This window comes from Panicum virgatum, chromosome 4N, assembly GCF_016808335.1.
Source record: "Panicum virgatum strain AP13 chromosome 4N, P.virgatum_v5, whole genome shotgun sequence".
NCBI classification, from domain to species: Eukaryota; Viridiplantae; Streptophyta; class Magnoliopsida; order Poales; family Poaceae; genus Panicum; species Panicum virgatum.
In genome coordinates this window covers 20,914,944-20,923,272 of record NC_053148.1, presented here as the reverse complement: position 1 = coordinate 20,923,272, position 8,329 = coordinate 20,914,944, and the positions used below count along the sequence as shown (strand labels likewise).

Below are 8,329 nucleotides of genomic sequence, written 5' to 3'. Positions count from 1 at the left end.
TGGGGAGTAGGATTCACACTTGGGTGCACAGAGTGAATCCGAACATCGGTAAAACAAATCGTTGTGTCCCCTTTGCATCCTCTTCATTTTGGTTTGATTTACTTACCTTGCATTATAATCTTTGAGTTTGAGTGGTGCTTCCGCTCGATCTACTTGGGTGTCATCCATTTGTGTGTAGGGAACTAAGTTTATTGCTACAAATACTATGCAGAAGATACCCTACAAGTTTTATATAGGTTCAAGCTCAAGAGGGGATTTTTTCCTACTAATGACTGCCTGTCTGCTTAGACCGGTCTGGTGGACCGGTCTGACCAGTCCAGACAGAACCAATAGGGTCAAGAATTGAAATTCGAAGAAAAGCCTATTCACCCCCCCCCCCCCATCTAGGCTACAACATCGTGTGATCAATATCCTTTTAGGATGGTGGCCGAGCGACTGAGGATAGAAGTCGAGCTGCAAGACGAGCGGCAGAGGATGGAGCAGATGTTTCAGTGGATGCAAGGTCTTGGCGAGAGGCTGGGGGCACCTATCCCACCAGCGCTATTCCCTGCTCCACCTCCTACTGCAGTTACTCCTGTGAGTATAAACTTTAAATTTTATTTCATTTACTTTCTTATGGAAGAACATTTCGTGCCTTTGCATTGATTAAACTGAAGTAACTTGGACTAAACCCAACACCCGTATTTTAGTTCCACTTGGAAAGAAGTAGCATCTTGTTTATTTTATCAGGAAAAAAAGTCATCCAACTAAGGCTAGGATTATTTGAGAAGTAGCTCTGTGCTCTTCTAAAAGAAAAATGAACTGATAATACAAACACATAACATTAGTGCAATGTTAACATGAACATATACATTCGTAGCTTAAATCTTGCCTCACACATGCGAAATCTTCTCCTTTGTGCAGAATCTGTTGGCGGCATCGAATGATGGGCCTCATGATCCAGATTTATCGCTGTGGCCACATCAGTGAGTACTTGTGGAGTTGCAAATAAGAGGAGTACTCGTGGACTTGATTTGTGGAGTACTTATGGACTTGCATTGTGGTTGTGAAATACTTGTATGGACCTATTTTGTATCGGTTTGCTTTTATTTGCACTTGTGGATTATTTCTAGTTGTGGATGAATGATACTAAACCTTATTTGCATTTGTGGATTACTTGTGCCCATTACAATTTCAGTAAGACTTGACCTAAATCATAGCTCAGATCCAAGTCGGTTCAGTGAGGGCGACCGCGAAAGTCACTGAATGGGTTCGGTCCGTCTTTACCTGATCTTTGTTTGTCCAAGCGATTTTGGGAAGGACTCCTCATTCCCCCACAAAAGGCCAGGCCTTGAGTTTCTAGCCGACTCATATAGGTGAGGGTGTAAATTGAGGTGATGCTTCTTTCTCTCTGATGATCTCTGTGGTCTCAAAGGATGATCAGTCGGATAGCGACATTGGTAAATAAAAAGAAGAAGTTTACATGCCAGGTGCATACTTCAGTGCCACTAATTAGCGACTTTTTGTTGGCCCTTTACCTACACCATGTAGATGTAGGATTATAAAGAATCCTACATGTTGATGCTCACGATTTCGATAGTCATATTGGTGATTTGGAGGAGATCTCCCGAAAAGTCTTTAGTGCTCAATTCAGTCAACTCTCCATTATCTTTCTTTGGTTGAGTGGCATGTGCTTCCACGGTGCCCGTTTTTCCAATTATGAAGCATGGCTAAGCGATCCTACTCACATTGGACCCAGTGCTCATGTAGTTTGGCCAATAGTCGGGCAAGAAATTTTGAATGGTGATGTAGGTGGGGTCTTCCGAGGAATCCAAACAACCTCTGGGTTTTTTCAGATTTGGCGAGCTTCCGGAATAACTAGTGAATTACAACTCTATTGTACCGCAATCGGTGCATTGATTTTTGCATCGTTAATGCCTTTTGCTGGTTGGTTCCATTATCACAAAGCTGCTCCCAAATTGGCCTGGTTCCTTTCTGACTTGCTCCTAGGGAACCAAGGTCGAAAGGATTGAAAAGTCAGTGATTCACAACCACTGATGAAGGATTCCTCGAAAAGTTAAGGATTAGTAGTTCTTTTTCGAAATCTATTTCGAAAAAGAATGGATTCGGTCTTATACATACGCGAGGAAGGTAATAAAAAAGACGGGTATTTTCTATTCCCATGGATTAGCTTTCCAGACTGACTGGATTCATAGCACTATTTCGGATACAAGACATTCTAGCCTTGTGATCTCGAACACTGCTAATGATAATAAGAAATCAGAAGTATTTAGTGGGTCAGGCGACACCCAGATTTGAACTGGGGATAAAGGATTTGTAGGAGATCGAGACACTGCCTTAGGGCTATGGGGAAAGTAGATCGATTGCCCAAGAATTACATCTACATAGAGGGTCTCTATAAGTCTATAAAGAAGTTTCCAAAAATTGATCGGTAGTAGTCCGGTCGCATCCGAACAATAATATCCCAGAGGGACGCTAAATCCCCTCAACTCTATATCCAAATAAAAGCGGTAAGGAAAAAGTTTTAAAGAGAAGAATCAATGGATTCATGATTAAACCCCTCCTACTTCTTGTATTTTCATACAATTTTGATTAAGTGAGGGATCAAATAGAAATATGTAGTCAACTTTATTTAAAGTTTCGGCTACTGCCAATATTTTTGGACGGAATAGCCGTTGTCCCAGGATCCTTCTAGTCGGGGTAGAGCCTTTATTACACCTAGAAATAAGGTAACGAGGCACACCATGTCCTCGATATTTGAGGGCATGGAAGTTCGGCAGGCATGGGTATCGTCACTTCTGCTTTAACCAGGTATAAAGAATCTAATTGATCGATAAAGAAGCATTGCGCTTGTCAAAGGAGTTCAATGCTCACTAGACGCATAAACAGAACTAGATAAGATAGTCTTACATAATTGAGTATATCAAGATGTGCATCGCTTACTTTGACCCTCATACCTCGCTCCTCTAGTAGATATTGATGGTATTCGCGAGCCTGTTTATGGTTCCTTACTTTATGGAAACAATATTATCTCTGGTGCTATTATTCCTACTTCTGCGGCGATCAGATTGCATTTTTACCCAATTTGAGAAGCTGCATCTGTTGATGAATGGTTATACATATGAACTTATTGAGATGGTTATTATGATGTGTATGTGATGCATGTGATGTTTATTTGAGAGGGATATCATATACATCTCCAAACAAAAAAAAAGAAAAAAAATAAGACTCTTTGCCGAGTGTCGTGATTATGACATTCGGCAAACATCAGTTTCTGCGGACCTAGAACCAATATTTGCCGAGTGTCATGACAAGGCACTCGACAAACTTGCCCATTTTGCCGAGTGTCCTTCCCAAGGAACTAGGCAAACTTGCCCACTTTGCCGCGTGTCTCGTCGTTACTATACTCGGCAAAGTTCCCGTCACCATTATCCTTCCGTTCCTCTTGCTTTTTTTTTGCCGAGGGCCATCTAGACACTCGGCAAAGTGTTTGCCGAGTGCCCGATAGAAAACACTCAACAAACACGGCTTTGCCGAGTAAATGGTCGTCGGGTGCTTTATGCTAAGTGCCACACTTGGCAAAGCCTTTGCCGAGTGTATTTCTAGCTTTGCCGAGTGTCTTTGTCACTCGGCAAATAACAAGAATCCCGTAGTGATGATGTTCCATCCACTCTTCACCATGATAAGGTTTTATGATTCGTAGAGGCAATAGGGTGGTTCAGATTGTACAATTGAGATATTTGAAATCCTATATGTCACATCATAAAAAATGAATGGTCCTTAAACAACAAGTTATCTTGAACCTTCCCCATTTCAAATGCATATTCCTGAAAATTTCAGAAACCATTCATAGTACTATTATTCCTTTTTCTAATTATTTCGGAGTGCCATGACCTTTTGCTTCGGGACGATAAAAATACACTTGAAAAGAAAACGTCACTTTTGCAAGTTTTGCCTTTCTTGACAGGGACTACTGCAAATCTACAATATTGTCCATCACCTAGTGTTACCTCAATATAATGTCGCTCTACCCATGAGAAAAACATGGACTAAAATGGTTTGTGAACCGGGATTAAATTCCCTTTTATTTCTAGTAGTGATGCAGCATACAGGCAAGAATGACCATGGCGCTGTTCATACTCTTGTCCAAAAATGTTGACTTCCTAAAACTCTAGCTGTTTTTTGTAAAAAGAAACTCTAGCAATCGTGGAGTTACCCTTTCTGTCGTCTCCATCCTACTCTCGTGGTCCAGAAAATGGAACAGACGCAGACCATCCCTGCACCCTCCACGGGTCCCCAGAAGCTGCCGCTCGTCGGCAACCTGCGCCAGATTGGAGCCCTGCCGCACTGGCGCCTGTGAGCAGTCATGAGGCAGTATGCGCCATCCGTGGCCCCGTTCACTTCCCAAAAATTTGCTACAGTACCATCCCGTCGAATTTTCGAACACAGATATAGAGCATTAAATATAGTTGAAAAAATAACTAACTACATATTCTAACTAATTAGCACAAGATGAATCTTTTAAGCTTAATTAATTCATGATTGGATATTATTTGTCAAGTAACAACGAACTGTGCTACAGTAACTTTTCATCCCAAAATCGTAAACTGAACGGGACTTGAGATGGAAACTAAAAGAGAAAAGTCAGGATTACCCTTTGAATTTGTCATCGAAATCTGAAAAATCATCCCCAACTTCGAAACTAAAACTCTTGCATACCTTTTCTTTTAATATCGGTCAAATTACTCTCTTGACCGTTTCAAAGTAGTATATAAGGTGATTTTGCTCGTGCCAGGAAACACACGTCGGGGTTAATCTCATTAGCCGCGTGGCAGCTTGTCATTAATTTATCTCTCCTCTCTCTATCTTCTTCTCCCTCTCTCCTCCCTCCCTCTCTCTCCTGCTCCAGAACGACGCGAGAGCACGTGGGCAGCTCCGACGGCGACGGAAAATGGATAGTAGCCCTGGTGAAATTGATTGCGAGGCAAGCAAAATCGACCACGAATTGTCAGTCATGCCACGCCCAGCTGCGCTCAAGGAGGTCGTCGAGGCACTCGGTATTGTTGGGGCGTGTTGGGAGAAATTTTAAATTAGCATAGACCACTACAAAAATAATTTTTTAAAAACGTCATATTTTTTTAAGGAGTGGGTCAAAAAGTAACTCATCCCCACAAATAGAGCGAGATTACTGTAGCTTTTGACCTGCCCGCCCCTTGAGAAGTATTTTTAAGGGTGGGTGACACTATCATCCGCCCTTACAAATGACCCCCATTTGTCGGGGCGGATGATGGCGCCACCAGCATCTAAAAATCCCAATTGGCCCCTATTTTTTGGTGCGAGTGGTGGCATCAAACAAATAAGGATGAGGCTTTATGGTTAAATTATTATTAGATAGCGAAAGGGTCTGTAGCCTAATATTTATAAGAGCCCCGGTAGCACCTGAGGTCCTGGATTCGATTCCCTTGGGAGCGAATATTTTGAGATTTAACGGTATTGTGCATTCAGTGGTAGGCGACGTTCCCATCGACAGTGTGTGTTCATAGGGGAGCGAATAATCAATCTCGAGGATTTGCCGGCTCGGTCTTCGAAGATGCTCATTGGGGTAGGGTTTGCGTACGTGTGTTCATAGGGGTGTGAGTGTGCGTGTGTTGTGAGTGTCTGAGTTGTACCGTGTAATCTCAAATAAAATTATTATTAGATAAACATGAGCTTTCTAACTACATACGGCTCTCTAGCAAAATTAATTAATCTTTCCCAACCCACAACACCAATTTTAATTGATTGTCACAAAAACAAGTAATTAATCGTAAAGGTACTATGAACCATTTCCAAACTATCTGAAACATTCTATGAAGAATCTAGGGGCAATGAGCTTGCTCATGTCTGAGAGCACCCCAATTGAATTGATTATTAACCTTGCAATGGTGTACTTTTTTACCCACATGACTCAAGGACCAAACGGCTCACCCAATCAGACAAGTTGGATAAGGGGACACCTATCTTATGCGGAGAGTCACCTAGGTCCACCGGGGACACCCCTAAGCCTCCCTACATAGCGCCTTGGCCATGTATCTAGGACCGTGTATTAGTAACCAAGTCAAAGGTAATAGGCTCATCCTTACCATGATTGGATATGTGGTAGCATGGTAAAATGTTCGAAACCGAGGTCATCCATGGACGGTCTTTAATCTATCTGAGCGAACTATGGCCCGAGGTCATCCACAGATGGCACTACAAGATTTTTGGACAAATGCAACGCCCTAAAAGTATAGCAAAAGACCCAAAAATGGTAGCAATAGTAATTTTGCTACCATTTGTTTTTGGTTAAATGTCGTTGCACTTGTAAGGGTAGCAATAGCATAATGCAATGAGTCACGTTTTTGTTGCGACACACAGCCCCTCTATTGCAACGCTTTTGACTCTTTCGCAACACCTGGTGAGTGTTGTAACAATAGCAATTGCAACCACTATGGGTGTGTCAATAGTATCAATTGCAACGAACTAGGCGTTGCTAGCGATACGTATTGCGACACGCTGGCCGTTTAGCAACACAATGCAATCGCAATGCAACATAGGTATTGCCATCGTGGTTGTTGCTACGCAGAGAAAGCATTGCAATAGAGGTTCTCTATTGCCACGTCGCCTAAATGGTTGCTATAGGTGGCTTAGGTTATTGCAACGTCTCTTCAGGTTGGTTGCTACAGAGAGGTCCTATATTGCCACGTTTCTGAATGGTTGCTATAGATGGCATAGGCTATTGCCACGTTACTTAGGTTGGTTGCTACAGACAGGTCATCTATTGCCACGTTACTAACTAGCTGGTTGCTATAAGTAGATTCCTCTATTGCCATCATCATCTTTTTGTAGTTGCAAGAGATAGTTTCTCTATTGCCACGATTATCGTACCTATTGCCACGACTAAATGTGGTTGTTATATGTGCCATCATATATTGCAACGCCAGATTAATATATTAATAATTCATGTTGCGACACTTTGTTTGGTAGCTTAAATCAATAATCGCAAAACAACAAACACATAATGAATGAAGCATCGACATCCATTAAAACGAAATATAATTTGTTCATACAAAATCTTCAACGAAACACACCGAGTGTCAAAGTAAATGAGAACACAAGTAGATAGCTTAACACATAATAATGTGTCAAGCACAGACAACTGTTTGAAGCACAGACAACTGTTTCAAAAGACTAATGTCTACTATAGCAGGGAAGGTTCCCTTGATATGTATGTTGGCCATCGTCCCACCATTCGCATGCTCCTTCTCAAACTCAAGATTCCTCCTGAAAAAATCATTGACATGCATTAGTTAAACTGAGACTAGTGGTGGCAAAGCTAATTGAACACTGAAGCAAAACACGAGCTGCAGTACTAGAGTTCTGTGAGCTGCAGTACTATCAACCATGAACTTTGAAGCGAAAAGCAAATATAAACATACATGCAGCTGCCTCCCAATACATTTTATGAGCACAAACACATCCATATATATTTCTAATCAGCAAGAGGAAACTAAGCCTGGACCATATTTAGGAGCAGAACAAAAGAATAGCTATGTACTTCTCCAAAAGGACTATATGTTCCTTTTTAATGCAAAGAGAGCTAAAAGGTTTCACATTGTACCTGTGTATTCTTTTTGGACAATGCATATCTTTTCCTAGCCGCAATTTCCTTCAGTTGCTTTGCTGTAGTATAAACAGCACCCGAATTCGCTGCCGAATTACTTCTAGTCATGCGCCCTCTAGTGAGACGTTCTTCAGCTGCGGAAGAAGGGGTTTGTTGTTCTGGCTGGCTGGTTTCTTGGGTAACCTGAAAATAAATGGTTGGTGGTAAAAATTACACCCCTTGACAAGAATATGACATGCATGTTACAATTAAACATTCTTCAATTATCATCAAACTACCTGCTGACTATGCATCATGTTTTCTCCCTCTGTAGTTGTTACATTTTGTGTCCCCTCAATTGTTGCAGCAGCAGCAACATTTTCAGTTGGCTCCACAATTGTGCTAGCCTGCATTTCGAAATGATGCCGATGCACTTGATGTGGGAATCCAAGAAATGAATGAATCAGGCCAAGGTCAGGAATTCTTAAACTGGTCAAGACAAGATAGGGCAGGCACAACTGGTTCTGCCGCCATTATTAATCAAGTGCGTAGCGAAGCAATTCCTGAACCTGTTGATGACTATATTGGTGATGATGATTCTGACGACGATGACACCTACATTGATGATGGGGTTATTGCACCAGTCATGGAAGAAAATATAGAAGATGATTTCTTTGTTTGAAGACAATATTCCTTTTTCTTAATTTG

The 8,329-nt window shown here is 41.7% G+C and overlaps 2 long non-coding RNA genes across 2 annotated transcripts; both read right to left on the bottom strand.

The window, feature by feature from the left end:
- Positions 1-1,042: 1,042 nt before the first annotated feature.
- Positions 1,043-2,561, bottom strand: LOC120670189. Its single transcript, XR_005673095.1, has 3 exons — positions 2,475-2,561; positions 1,817-1,819; positions 1,043-1,053 (listed from the first exon to the last, which is right to left on the bottom strand). It is a non-coding gene; the product is annotated as an uncharacterized LOC120670189 (long non-coding RNA).
- Positions 2,562-7,037: 4,476 nt separating this feature from the next.
- On the bottom strand, positions 7,038-7,813 carry LOC120669518. Its single transcript, XR_005672682.1, has 2 exons — positions 7,640-7,813; positions 7,038-7,302 (listed from the first exon to the last, which is right to left on the bottom strand). It is a non-coding gene; the product is annotated as an uncharacterized LOC120669518 (long non-coding RNA).
- Between the last annotated feature and the right edge of the window lie 516 nt (positions 7,814-8,329).